The 15,667-nt window shown below is 38.7% G+C and overlaps 1 protein-coding gene and 1 pseudogene across 3 annotated transcripts in view; both read left to right on the forward strand.

The window, feature by feature from the left end:
- LOC105495703 (G protein-coupled receptor kinase 3) overlaps nucleotides 1-15,667 on the forward strand; it is a 164,137-nt gene that overhangs the window by 84,145 nt on the left and 64,325 nt on the right. The gene's annotated exons all lie outside the window — the stretch shown is intronic.
- On the forward strand, nucleotides 5-15,665 carry LOC105495705 (tyrosine-protein kinase Yes pseudogene; annotated as a pseudogene).

Consider the following 15,667-nt stretch of genomic DNA (forward strand, 5'->3'; position numbering starts at 1 on the left):
GAGTCAGATATTGGAGTTAGCAGACAATAACTTTAAAATAACTATGAATCATATGTTCAAGAAAAAAGAGAAAAAGATGGACAAAATAGATGAAGGGATACATAATTTCAGGATAATCTGAATTTATTATGAAGACTTAAACACTTTAGAACAGAAAGTACTATATTTGAAATTAGAACTAATGGTTCAGTTCAATAGCAGATTGGTTAGATAGTTCAAGACAAAATAAATAGGAAGGCAGGTCAGTGGATAATCTCAAACTGAAGCACAGAGAAAAGGAATCAAAAAAAGAAACAGGAACATTAGAGACACATGAGACATTCTTAAACACATGTAGGTTTGGAGTTTCAGAAAGAGGAGAGAGAGAATAGGGCAAAAGCAATATTTGAAAAGATGATACTAAGAACTTTACAGGCCAGGCGCGGTGGCCCACGCCTGTAATCCCAGCACTTTGGGAGGCCGAGGCGGGCGGATCACGAGGTCAGGAGATCGAGACCATCCTGGCTAACACGGTGAAACCCCGTCTCTACTAAAAATACAAAAAAATTAGCCGGCTGTGGTGGCGGGCGCCTGAGGTCCCAGCTACTCGGGAGGCTGAGGGAGGAGAATGGCATGAACTTGGGAGGCGGAGCTTGCAGTGAGCCAAGATCGCGCCACTGCACTCCAGCCTGGGCAACACAGCAAGACTCCGTCTCAAAAAAAAAAAGCCATGGTGAATGGTGGGGAAGACACAATACTTTTAAAGAGCAACAATTTGACTGACTGACATCTTAAGAAAAATGGTTTTTAAAAAAGACAGTGAGGCTGGGCACAGTGGCTCACGCCTGTAATCCCAGCACTTTGGGAGGCCAAGGCGGGCAGATAATAAGGTCAGGAGTTCAAGACCAGCCTGACCAACATGGTGAAACCCCGTATCTACGAAAAATACAAAAATTAGCCAGGCGTGGTGCACGCCTGTAATTGCAGCTACTCAAGAGACTGAGGCAGGAGAATCGCTTGAACCCGGGAGGCAGGAGTTGCAGTGAGCTGAGATGGTGCCATTGCACCATGGTGCCTGAGTGACAGAGGGAGACTTTGTCTCAAAAAAAAAAAAAAAAGACAATGAAATGGCCATCGTTAAAGGAGAGAGAGATAATTGCCAGCCTAGAATTCTATTCCCAGCAAAAATTTCCTTCAAAAATGGGGGACGAGGAGGTGGAGGAGGGAGAGCGCCCCGGGGCCTCCCCTCCACCCACCGCCCCCTCCCACCACCCAGAGCTGCAGCAGCAGCGACTCATGAGAGCACAGCTGGAGGACAGATTTGATAATGGGCTGCATTAAAAGCAAAGAAAACGAAATTCCAGCCATTAAATACCTGAAAATACTCCAGAGCCTGTCCGTACAAGGGTGAGCCATAGGAGCAGAACCCGCTGCAGTGTCACCATGTCCGTCATCTTCAGCAAAGGGAACAGCAGTTAATTTCAGCAGTCTTTCCATGACACCATTTGGAGGATCCTCAGGGGTAACACCTTTTGGAGGTGCATCTTCCTCATTCTCAGTGGTGCCAAGTTCATATCCTGCTGGTTTAACAGGTGGTGTTACTATATTTGTGGCCTTATATGATTATGAAGCTAGAGCTACAGAAGACCTTTCATTTAAGAAGGGTGAAAGATTTCAAGTAATTAACAATACGGAAGGAGACTGGTGGAAAGCAAGATCAATCGCTGCAGGAAAGAATGGTTATATCCTGAGCAGTTGTAGCGCCTGCAGATTCCATTCAGGCAGAAGAATGGTATTTTCGCAAAATGGGGAGAAAAGATGCTGAAAGATTACTTCTGAATCCTGGAAATCAATGAGGTATTTTCTTAGGAAGAGAGAGTGAAACGGCTGGTCGTGGTAGCTCACGCCTGTAATCCCAGCACTTTGGGAGTCCAAGAGGGTCGAATCACCTGAGGTCAGGAGTTCTAGACTAGCCTGGCCAACATGGCGAAACCCCCGTCTCTACTAAAAAAAAAAAAAAGCAAAATTAGTTGGACGTGGTGGTGAGCGCCTGTAATCCCAGCTACGCAGGAGGCTGAGGCAGCAGAATCACTTAAACCTGGGAGGCGGAGGTTGCAGTGAGCCAAGATCATGCCACTGCACTCCAGCCCAGGCAACAAGAGCAAAAACTCCATCTAAAAAACAAACAAACAAACAAAACAAAACAAAAAAATGAGAGAGTGAAACTACTAAAGGTGCTTATTCCCTCTCTATTTGTGATTGGGATGAGGTAAGGGGTGACAATGTGAAACACTACAAAATTAGGAAACTTGTCAATGGTGGATACTATATCACAACCAGAGAACAATTGGATGCTCTGCAGAAATTGGCAAAACACTACACAGAACATGCTGATAGTGTATGCCACACGTTAACAACTGTGTGTCCAACTGTGAAACCTCAGACTCAAGGTCTAGCAAAAGATGCTTGGGAAATCCCTTGAGAATTTTGCGACTAGAGGTTAAACTAGGACAAGGATGTTTTGGCAAAATGTTAATGGGAACATGGAATGGAACCACAAAAGTAGCAATCAAACACTAAAACCAGGCACAATGATGCCCGAAACTTTCCTTCAAGAAGCTCAGATAATGACAAAAAAAAAAAAAAAAAAAAAAAGACATGGTAAACTTGTTCCACTATATGCTGCTGTTTCTGAAGAGCCAATTTACATTGTCACTGTATATATGTCAAAAGGAAGCTTATTAGATTTCCTTAAGGACTGAAGGAAGGAGATGGAAAGTATTTGAAGCTTGTACAAATGGTTGATATGGCTGCTCAGATTGCTGATGGTATGGCATATATTGAAAGAATGAACTATATTCACTGAGATCTCCGGGCTGCTAATATTCTTGTAGGAGAAAATCTTGTGGGCAAAATAGCAGATTTTGGTTTAGCAAGGTTAATTGAAGACAATGAATACACAGCAAGACAAGGTGCAGAATTTCCAATCAAATGGACAGCTCCTGAAGCTGCACTGTATGATGGGTTTACAATAAAGTCTGATGTCTGGTCATTGGGAATTCTACAGACGGAACTGGTAACAAAGGGCAGAGTGCCATATCCAGGTATGGTGAACCGTGAAGTACTGGAATAGGTGGAGCAAGGATACAGGATGTCCTGCCCTCAGGGCTGTCCGGAATCCCTCCATGAATTGATGAATCTGTGTTGGAAGAAGGACCCTGATGAAAGATCAACATTTGAATATATTCAGTCCTTCTTGGAAGACTACTTCACTGCTACAGAGCCATAGTACCAGCCGGGAGAAAACTTATAATTCAAGTAGCCTATTTTATATGCACATATCTACCAAAATATGAAGAACCTGTGTAGTTTCTACAGGGATCAAAAGAAGAGTATCTTCTTTACTCTGCACGTTTTTAATGGTAAACTGGAATCCCAGATATGGCTCCACAAAACCACTTTTTTTTCTTCAAGTATTAAACTCTAGAGTACCGATGATGAATTTTCCAACCAATTTCAGGGTCCAAAGAAAATAGAGCTAAGATACTGATGACAATGTGGGTGATAGCATGGTAATGAAGGACACTGAGACTACTGCTTATAAATCATTTCCTTTCTTTTCTTCCCCAAAGTCAGAATTACTCAAAGAAAATTGTTGTTATAGATAAAACTTGAGAGATAAAAAGCTATACCATAATAAAATCTAAAATTAGATTTTAGACCGAATAATTCCATTCCAGTTTTTTAAAGTTTCTTGCATTTATTATTCTCAAAAGTTTTTTCTAAGTTAAACAGTCAGTAGGCAATCTTAATATATGCCTCCTTTTGCATGGACATGGGCCAGGTTTTTCAAAAGGAATATAAACAGGATCTCAAACTTGATTAAATGCTAGACCACAGAAGTGGAATTTGAAAGTATAATGCAGTACATTAATATTCATATTAATAGAACTGAAAAGTAAAACAATAAATTTTTCACTTCACTCCTTTTCTGAAGAGTTTGGCTTAGAATAATGAAGGTAACTGGAAAGTGACTTAATCTTGTGTGACGTTGCATTGATTTTTTTGTTTTGTTTTGTTTTTTGAGATGGAGTCTTGCCCTGTTGCCCAGGCTGGAGTGCATTGGTGCCATACCGGCTCACTGCAACCTCTGCCTCCCTGGTTCAAGCGATTCTCCTGCCTCAGCCTCCTGAGTAGCTGGGATTACAGGTAGCACCCTGTAATCCCAGCTCCCTGAGTAGCACCTGCCACCACACCTGGCTAATGTTTTTGTATCTTTAGTAGAGACAGGGTTTCACCATGTTTTCCAGGCTGGTGTCGAACTCCTGACCTCATGATCTGCCCGCCTCGGCCTCCCAAAGTGCTGGGATTACAGACGTGAGTCACCATGCCCAGTGACTTTTTAAGGCAATATATAATTGAAACTGTACTATCCAATCCAAGGGGAAATCTTTTAATCTTTAGATAACATGCAGAGTAAGACCCAGCATTTAAAAAGCCCTTTTGAAAAAATAGACTTGGTACTGTGAGATATTGCTAATATGTCCTTATGGTGATGGGTGCCACAAATAGAAAATATGACCAGATCGGGGACTTGAACGCACTTTTGCTCAGGTTGAAATAGATGAACAGAGGCCGGGCACGGTGGCTCACGCCTGTAATCCAGCACTTTGGGAGGCCGAGGCGGGCAGATCACAAGGTCAGGAGATCGAGACCACGGCGAAACCCCATCTCTACTAAAAATGCAAAAAATTAGCCGGGCGCGGTGGTGGGCGCCTGTAGTCCCAGCTACTCAGGAGGCTGAGGCAGGAGAATGGCGTGAACCCGGGAGGTGGAGTTTGCAGTGAGCCGAGATCGCACCACTGCACTCCAGCCTGGGCGACAGAGCGAGACTCTGTCACAAAAAAAAAAAAAAGAAAAGAAAAAGAAAAGAAATAGATGAACAGAGAGAGGAAACTGTATTTAAAAGAAAATGTGAAAATTTTACAAGAAGAGAGATGGAATGTAATGTTTAGTGTTGATGTCATGGAATGACAAAATGACATTGCTGGTGTTCAGAGCTCCTCACTTAGCTATCTTCTGAGACGTTTAAGAGCTATAAGGTGTAACTAACTATAAACTAATTTTTCTTACACACTAAATGGGTATTATTTGTTCAAAATAGTGAAGTTGCGGCTTCACATTCATTCCAGTGGGATACGGCTTTTATGCAAAACATTTTTAGAACTCCAGTTTTCAAATCATGTTTGAATCTACATTCACTTTTAAAGTCTGCTTAATGGTGGTCATTTTTTCCCCTTTAGAATATATTAAATAGTTGATTTGGGGAGGAAAACTTATTCTGAATATTAACAGTGGTGAAAAGAGGACAGTTTTTGCCCTGAAGTGCAAAAGTTAAACATACAAAATAAGACTATTTTTAAGAGTCACTCAAAAATTTCAAAATACAAATTTGAATAGCAGCATTAGTGGTATCAGTGTCTAGCAAAGGAAAAATTGAATCTAATAAATAAAATGAAGGTCTGGTGTGTATGTTATAAAATACTCTCATACAGTCACACCTTAAATTAAGCCTTATACTAGGTTTCTCTGTTTTCAGGATATAATTCTTAACTATCGTTATTTACCTGATTTAATCATTAGATTTGAAATTCTGTGCCATGGCATATATGTTCAAATTCAAACCATTTAAAAATGTGACAGATGGACTTCATGTAAGTTGGCAATGGTTCTGGTACTAAAAATCGTAGTTGTTTTTTCTGTTTACGTAACCTGCTTCGTATTGACTCTTTCTACCAAGAGGGTCTTCCTAAGAAGAGTGACATCATTATTTCCTCTTGTCAACAACTTGTGACATGAGATTTTTAAAGGGCTTTCTGTGAACTATGGTATTGTAATTTTTCTAAGTAACAAAATTATGTTTATGTACTAAATCTGATCAGGAAAGTAAGCCAGGAAAAGTTGATGGTATTCATTAGGTTTTAACTGAATGGAGCAGTTCCTTATATAATAACAATTGTATAGTAGGGATAAAACACTAACTTAACATGTATTCATTTTAAATTGTTCTGTATTTTTAAATTGCCAAGAAAAATAAACAACTTTGTACATTTGAAGAGTTTTTCCAACAGCTTTTCGTCTTCAATGTCTTAATGTGGAAGTTAACCTTTACCAAAAAAGGAACTTGGCAAAAACAGCCTTCTAGCACACTTTTTAAAATGAATAATAGTAGCCTAAACTTAATATTTTTATAAAGTATTATAATATTGTTTTGTGGATAATTGAAATAAAAAATTATCATTAAAAAAATGAAGTGATGTAAAGATATAGTTAGACAAACAAAAGCTGAGGGATTTGTCAATAGTGGACCTGCATGACAGGAAATACTAAAGGGAAGTACTTTAGTCAGAAGAATAATGATCCAGATGGAGATGCAGGAAGAAATGGAGAGCATGAAGGGTAAATATGTATGTAAAATGTAAATGAATACTGACTGTATAAAACAATAATGTCGTGTTTCTCGAGCTTAAAATAATCTAGAACTAAATTTCATGACAGTAGCAGAAAAGGCCGGGGAGGTTTATGAAGTTAATATTTTAAGGTTCTAGGATTATTGGGGATTAGTGTAAGTAATAATTTTAGTATAAGTAATAATTTCCATTGGATTGTAATCAGTCAGGGATGTTTATTTTAATTTCTAAGGTAATTTATAAAAAAAAAGTATATATAGCCACGCACTGCATAATGATATTAGGCCAACAAAAGACCATGTATATGCCAGTGATCCCAGAAAATTATAATACTGTATTTTTACTGTACCTTTTCTTTGTTTGGATATACTTACCTTTGTGTTACAGTTGCCTACAGTATTCAGTACAGTCACATGCTGCGCAGGTTTGAATCCTAGGAGCAATAGGCTACATCATATGGCCTAGGGGTGTAGTAGGTATACCATGTAGGTTCTTGTAAGCATGCTCTATGATGTTCACACAATTATGAAATTTCCTATTGACACATTTCTTTGAATGTATCCCTGTCATTAAGCTCCACATGACTGTATATCTAACAAGTTAAAAGAGGGAAAAATTAAATAAAGTAACATTTGCTAATCAACAGAAGGGCAATAAAAGGAATATAAATAGGGCATAAAATAGGTGGGTCAAATTGCAAACAAAGAGTAAGTAGCTACAAATCTATTTAAGTAATTACATTTCATGTAAAGGATTAAATACTCTAAGTAAAAGATTAGGTTTTTCAGCCTGGATAAAGAACCGACCCTCCCCCAATATACTGCTTACAAGAGATAGAGTTTAAACAGAGGGATGGAAAAGGTGGTATAATACAAACACTAACCAAAGCAAAGCCAGCATAAGTACACTAACTAATATCAGGCAAACTATGCAATAATGCTGCTTTGAAATAAAGATGTATTTCTTAATGATAACAGGGTCAATCCAACAAAAAGATATCACAAACTGAAATCTGTATGTTACAAATAACATCACTTCAAATAATATAAAGCAAAAATTGGCAGATACAAAATGACAAATCTATAATCCTATTGGGAGATACTAACACATACCCTTCTACAGCTTATAGAACAGACAGACAAAAAAATTAGTAAGGATATAGAAGATCCTAATACATCATGAGTAAATTTGACCTAATTGACATATGTAAAATGCTGCATCTAGCAAAAATAGAATTCACTTTCTTTTTTCTTTTTTTTTTTTTTTTTTGAGATGAAATCTTGCTCTGTTGCCTGGGCTGGAGTGCAGTGACATGATCTCGACTCACTGCAACCTGTCTCGCGGGTTCAAGCAGTTCTCCTGCCTCAGCCTCCCGAGTAGCTGGGATTGCAGGTGCCCACTACCACGGTCAACTAATTTTTGTATTTTTATTAGAGATGGGGTTTCACCATGTTGACCGGGCTGGTCTCGAACTCCTGACCTTGTAATCCGCCCGCCTCAGCCTCCCATAGTGCTGGGATTACAGGCGTGAGCCACCGGCATCCAGCCCACATTCTTTAAAGTACACATGGAGCATCAGAATAGATCATGTGCTGAGTCCTAAAGAAAGCTTCTACAAATTTCATGATTGAAATTGCTTACAGTATGTTCTCTGACAACAGTAGAATTAAGCTCAAATTTAATAACAGAGTTAAACTAACGAATCCTTAACTACCTGAAAATGAATATACTTCTAAACAATTTGTAAGTCAAAGAGGAAAGTAAAGTAGAAATTAGAAACTATTTTTAATGAAAATATATTTAAGAAATGATATATGCCATTATTATTAGTGTGGTGTATCTTTATCCTAAAACATTTTAAATGGTCAAAAGAAAGCATAGCATGACTGGGCCTGACTGATATAAGTCATCCTTGTAAAAATTTGAAAATTGGAGGAATATTCTTTTCTTTCTCATTTGTATATGAAAATACACATAAAAATATACATACACATGAAAACTTAAACAATTATGTTAATATATTTTTAGAAAGAAGGGTCAAATTATGATGTACATCTACCATAATGTAAAAAAAGTAAGCTAAATCCAAAAGGATTTTACTCAGTATAAAGTGACCTTATTATTTCAGTCTGAATCATAATCAGGCATTTTATCTGGATACGTATCACAGCGTGATCTGTCATAAGAAGTTTCTTTCTTGTGTTTCTAAAAACTTGAACTCTCCCGTTTCAGCATTTACTAAGTCACCTTGTCAAACACATAAAAATCTCCTTTAGCAGATAATTTTTGCTGGGTTGAAACAGATGGGCAATCTACTTGTGGTTATTTCCTAAGTACTTATTGCAGATACAGTGGTGATTGCTGCTGATGCGTTTCCATTTGAACTTGAAGCATTGGTGTTTCTCTTAACTGGCGTCCTCCCCAGCTCTTTTCATCTCTCTTCTGGCTTGGTACATGGTGGGTCTGGCTCATCAGATGATCCCCTTGGAGGATGCTGCAAAACTGCTCAGCAACCTGCTCTGTGTTCTTTCACTGAAGATATCCTCCACTCTTGGGGCTCAAGTGCATTTCTCTAATTAAATCAGTGCAGCCTTTACACATTGAAGTTGTCAGGAATTCTTCTCTGACCCCTCATTTTTGTCAGTTTAGTAATTTTTCTTTAATTTCTGCTTGTTGGTTTGTGACCCCAATCTCTAGAAAGCTCTCGTCAGGTATCTTGAAATGTACATTTTGTACATTGTATTTCCACTTCCCTGTGTCCCCAAACAGTTACCCATTTCTCATGTTAAAGTTCTAACTGCGTATCCTGGCATTCAGAGTAGCTTTACATTACTTATTACCTACCTCTCCCTGTTTATTTTTCACTATCTTCTTACATAGAATGTCTACATTGGCCAAACCTGACTAACCGGCATTCCCCAAATCCAAGCCTGTTCTTTTTGTTACTTTACTGTGTCCTTTCCCCAGCCTAGAATGCTGCTTCTTCACTTATTGGAAGCCTAGCTTTCTGTAAGGTCTAGCTCAATATGGAAAATTTCTACATTTTCTAGCAAGTCTGTTTGTGCAGCTGTTTCCGTCTTCTGTGATGGCTGACTCCTCTGATTCTTACACTGTTGTCTAATGCTCATGTCATGCCTACCATGTGCCTGCTGCTTGTGTGTGTGGTCAGCATTTTCATCTCGACCATTATTTGACTCATCAGCAGAAGACCTAGCTAGGATCTAGGTGCAACGGTGCCTCTCATCTGCCGTGGCATATGGGGCAAGTGATTCAGCAAACCCTGAAGTATCTACCTTATGTCAGACCCTGAGCTTAGAAATGCAGACTCTGTCCCTTTACTTGAGGCTGTCATAGTATGAGGGCTTCATATCTGAGCTTCAGTTACCTCATCTATAAAGTGAGGCTAGTGATCATCTCCTGCTCACTTTACAGGCTGTAAGGTTCAAATAGGACACCAGGTGAACAATTGCTTTCAAAACCATAGTATCTATAATATGCTGTTCCGTTCTGTGCAGCATAGTGGTTCAGAGTTCTAAGTGCTGAACTCTGACTGCCTGGATTTGAACTCTACTACTTACTAATTGTGTAAACATGGGAAAGCTTTTCTCTACCTGGGATTCCTCAGCTAAGAATTGGAATGATTGTAGTACCTGTCTTGTAGAGTGGTTGTGTGTATACGCAACACACATAGGACAGTGATGCCCCACAGTTACTGCTCCGTGTGTTCATTTATATACTTCTTGTTCCAGTTAGATTTTGAGGCGGCTTATAAAAACATGTACATTATACCTATATTTAAAAATAAATAATGGAAAAGAGAAAATAAATATTATTCCAAGGTAAAGTTACTATATAGATTTTTTTTCACTGGTTCAACCAATATTTATTTATTATTTTTAAAATTTCGAGACAGGGTCTCACTCTGTCACCCAGGCTGGAGTGCAGTGGTGCAATCATGGCTCCCTCTAGTCTTGAACTCCTGGGCTCAAGTGATCCTCCTGCCGCTGCCTTCTGAGTAGCTTAGATAACAGGTGTGTACCACCACACCCAGATACTTTTTTTTTATTTTAAAAATTTCTGTAGAGATGAGGTCTCACTGTGTTGCCCAGGCTGGTCTTGAATTTCTGGCCTTAAGTGATCCTCCCACCGTAGCCTCCCAAAGTGCTGGGATTACAGGCATGAGCTACTATGCCTAGCATAACCAATATTTATTAAACAGCAACATCATGCCAGACATTGTTCAGATGAACAGATACAAAAAACTTATCTCTTTGAGCTTGTATTCTGGTTGAGAGAAACAGACAATAAACAAATAATAAACAGGAAATGTACCCGGAAGTAAAAACTGCTACGTAATGACTCAAAACCTACTCAAAACTCTGCATGTTGTATTGTGACTTTGGTGACCACTTTAGATTGATGGGTCAAAGACTGTCTGAGGAGATGACATCTCAACCCAGGTTTGATTGTTAAAGAGGTTGGTCTTTTGAAGATGGAAGCTAGATGAGCGGGAGAGCATTTTAGGCTAAAGTCATGGCCAAAACAGAGCCCCTAACATGGTAGGAAAGAACTGGGCATGTCTGGGGAACTGAAAGAAAACTAGTGTGGTCTGGTTGTACTGCATGAAGAGAGGGGCAGGTAGTGTGAGATAAGATCAGATTGAAGAGAGAGGCAGAGTTTTGGGGTCCAGAGTAACATATTTATATTTTATTCTAATGCCCATGGAAAAATTAAAACAGAGTATTAGGTGTCATGTTTTATAAGTATCAGTTAGGTCACGGTAATTGATATGATAGCTTCTACATCTCTTTTGATTTTATATCTAGTTGTTCTGTCAATTGCTGAAAAAAGGGTGTTAAAATCTTCAACTCTGATTGTAGAATGTCTGTTTCTTCTTTTATTTTGACCATTTTCTCCACATTTTTTGAAGCTCTGCTATTGCGTCCATAAACATTTTTTATTGTTGTATCTTTCCATATGAAATGTCTGTATCTTTGGTAATATTCTTTGTCTTGAAATTGACTTCACTGGATATTAATATAGATGTAGACACTTCAGTCTTCGTATGCTTACTATTTTCATGATATGTCTTTTCCTATCGTTCCACTATCAATTTGTTTTTATATATAAAGTGTGTTTCTTTTAGACGGATATAAAAGTATCTTGATTATTTTTTCCCTCATTCCGACAGCTTCTGCTTTTTAGTGAAGTAATTTTAGATATTGTATTTATCCTTTGTGGAGTTTGCTGAGTTTCTTGAATCTGTAAATTTATATATATTTTTCTTTACCAAATCTGGGAAAATTAGGGGCCATTACTTCTTAAAGGATTATTTTTCTACCTCGATCTTTCTTTCCTCTCCTTTTAAGACTGATTATATATATGTTTGATCTTTGGATATTATCTCTCCTATGTATCCTGGATGCCCTGTCTGAGTTTTCCCCCAATATTTTTTCTTTCTTTTCTTTAGGTTGGATACTTCCTATGGATTTGCCTTCAAATTTATTGGCATTTTCTTTTGGCATCTCTAATCTGCTATTACGTCTATCCATTGAATGTTTTATTTCAGACACTCTATTTTTTACTTCTGACATTTCTATCTGGTTCTTTTCATAGTTATTTTCTGCTGCTATTTCCTATCTTTTTATTCGTTACATGAATATTTTCTGTTAACATCCTTTCTGTTATGTCCACTTATAATAGCTGCTTTAAAATCCTTGTCTGATAATTCTAACGTCTGGGCTATCTTAGATTGGTTTTCATTGATGGTTTGTCCTCTTGCATATGGGTCACATTTTCTGTTTCTTCATCTGTAGAATAATTTTAGCCTGTGTCTGGAACATGTGATTGATATATTGTGGATACTATAAACTCTGTTATGCTCCTGCAAGGGATATGGATTTTTTCATTTGTTTGTTGAAGAATACAGTTAGCTTGGCTTACTCAAACTCTGAGCCCTGTCCTCTCTGCATGGGGGAAGATGAATCGTGTTCAGTTCTTTAAGGCTTAGCTAGGCTGCTTAGGGTCTGCCATGCTCATGTGTCATTATGGGGTCCACCAGGGATTTTGATTGGATTTATATGTAGAATTTTGGAGCTTTCCTTCTGTGGCTCTTTGTTTTCTTCCAGTTTCTATTGGAGGCCCTTTTCCATTCTCTGCGTACCTTTGGTGACTCTTCGGTGCTTATTTTGTGTGTGTGTGTGTGTGTCCAGAATGCTAGTTGTTATCTCAGGAGGATTGTTGTGTTAGGAGTTAATTGGTGCTTACCAGAAGCAGAGCCTGAGTTTGTGTTATATTTTGAATGTAAAGCAAACATGATTTGCTGATGAATTGGATGTAAGGGGTGGTGGTGGCAGGGGCGTGGCGAAAGAGTGGAATCACGATTATTCGTTTTTTGGCTTAAGCAACTGGGAGGATGATTTTACTCATTTTTGTGATAAAGAAGACAGGGAGAGGAGCCTGTTTGGCTGGAGTACAGAGGATGTGGAAGTTAAGGGTTTCGTTTAGACATGTTAAATTTGAGATGCTTTCTAGATATTCAACTGGAAATGTCAAATAGCTAGTTAGATATTTAGCATCTGGAGCTCAGGAGTCCTAGAGATCCAGACTTAGTCATCAGAATATAATTGATATTTGAAACCATGGGACTAAATGACTTTACCTAGGGAGAACTTAGCTGGTAAAGAAGGGGAGGCAGTTCAGTATTTGGAAGTCAAGCGGAGGAGAGGAACTACCAAAGGAGACCAAGAAAGAGAAGCCTGGAGAGGATGGGTCACAGAAGTCAGAGAAGAATGTTTCAAAGAAGGCGTCAGTGGACAGCTGAGTTGAATGCTGCTGAGAAGTCAATAAGGTGAAGGACGAAAGAGAGAGCGTTGGATTGGGCCAGGCAGAGATGACTTCACTAGACCATGTCACTGCAGTGGTGGTGGAACAAAGGATGGGCGCAGAAGCAGAGACTATGACACCTGTGGACCAAAAGTGCTTGCTGTTAGGGCTCAGGTTATTTAGTCTTCCAGTTCAGCTGGGAGCTGTGTAACCACCAAAGCAGAAAGGGACCACAGGTCTGTGAATATTTATTATTGATGATAATGTTTCTATCTTGCAGCAGGGAAGGCTTTTCACCTTGAACTTAGACCTTTCCCTGCCCAGGTTACCCGGACAACCAAACTTCTGGGATCAGAGATGGCATTTGCTACTTATATGCTGCAATAGGACATCTGTTTAGAGCTATTGGGAGTCAACTGCATGGTCTTTAATCAGTGGTCTTACTGATTATAGAAAGTGAATACCAAATTACAGCCACAGATGCTTTAGGCTCTTACTTTGCCTTCCAAGAACTACCTTTTCTGTTGCTCAAGTTGGAGCTTAGAAGGCACAAGGCTCTTAGTAAAGACGGTGTTGTGGTTCAGAGCATCATTTACCCAGAAATGATGGGATTTGACTGTTCATGGAAAGGAACTTCCACAGAATGAGCATTTGTTTAACCAGGTGTCAGTTTGCTTTGTAGGTTTCTTGGAACATAAACTTAAATTTCATTACATTTGTTTTCAAGGATCATCATTCCATGAAGTCTTATTATCCCTTGAGGTTGTTCTTAGGTAGAGGCAGAAACTTTTGCCTTTGGTTTAGTTATAGTCTGCCATTTTATCCTAGCATTCTGGCATTAACCTTTGGATTTGCCTAAAGCAAAATACAACAAAAGGAATCAACCAAGCCAAAAATCTTTGATTTATTTTCCAGCTCTCCTTCAGATTCTGGTATCTGGCTTCTGTTACTTTGCAGCTACCATATTCACATCTGGTATGGTGCTTGAACATGTTAGACTTGTTCTCCTGAATTGCCTTAGGATGGTTAAGCCCTGGTCTTTTGGCTGTGTTGACATTACTGGACTGATTCTTCGTTAAGATGGTCTTTTCCTGTGGGATAGAGTATCAACCTTCCCCGGCCTGCCTGCCTTTATGTCAGGTTTTATTGTCTTTTTCAAGAAGACTCCATGTGAATTTCAGCCATCACAGTGTAACACTGATGATCTTTCAGGACAGTTAAGATGTTCCTGGTAATTTCTCAGCGTGTGAACCATATGGGACCTCAGTGCTTCACATACCCTTTTCCCCTCACCTGCGTGACTGTGCCCCTATCTTAATTAGGAATCTAATAAATAGGATATGCTGGTTTTGATTTCAAAACTGTGAAGGTCATACTATAAAGTAAAAGGTAACCTTTATTTCTGTTTAGTTGGCGCTCTCTCCCATGGGCGTAATTAGTGCCAACTTTTATCATACCAAAATAAAGAGTGCTTAGGTCAATATAGTAAGTGGATAACTGTTAGAAACCTTCTTTTCCAAAAATAAGTCGTATGTACTATCAGTCATTATAGTGAGGATCTTTGTGACAGTCTCCCTCCGAGCTTCATAGATCATGTATGTTTTCATTTTCTTCTTGTCTTTTGGATTAAAAGTATTTCTGTAAATAAATTGGGAACAATTCTGAGGTCCAGGACCTTCCGTTACCAGGTTAGAGCATTGGGAGCCATTTCCACATAAGGCAAATATTTGTAAAGCACAGTCTCATTATTTAGTCATTTTTAACACCAGCCAGGTTACCTTTCCTGAATACAGCAAAGTACGCGATTTGAAGTCACCTGCCTGTTAATACTTTTATAGTGCAACTGAGGTTCCAACCTGCAAAGTCAATGCTTTCATCTGTGGGTGAATTCCTTTCTATAATACTTATTTGCTTTAGTTGATTTTTGAAAAATCTCTTTGCAGGAATTCTGGCAATATATTTTTTTCCTCCTTGTAGTTTTGGAACACTGTAGTTGAGTGAGAACATTCCCTATCATAACTCCTAGAACTGAATTACAGCCAAATTGAAATGATTTGTGCTTTGGAGAGGAGAACTGGCAAGGATGCATGGTCTATGGCTCGTGTGTTGTAAGATAATTGTAACCATGGCAGTGCGTGTTTCCTAATATTACGTTTCTACATTTAAGTGATGAGAGTCATCATAGGGAAAAAATCCACTTGTATGTTTCTAGTTGAATTTAAATTATTCCAACTTCATTATTACAACATTAGAAGTAGCTGTTTCCTGTGGAATAGCTGGTTCAGTAATTTGCTTTATCTCATGTGCAAGTGGTTTCTGCCTGGGCCAGTAATATATTTTAATGAGACAAGTTTCCAGGAAGACATAACCTAACTATGATAACTTTAAAAAAC

The sequence above is a fragment of the Macaca nemestrina genome, chromosome 15, assembly GCF_043159975.1.
Source record: "Macaca nemestrina isolate mMacNem1 chromosome 15, mMacNem.hap1, whole genome shotgun sequence".
Lineage (NCBI taxonomy): Eukaryota > Metazoa > Chordata > Mammalia > Primates > Cercopithecidae > Macaca > Macaca nemestrina.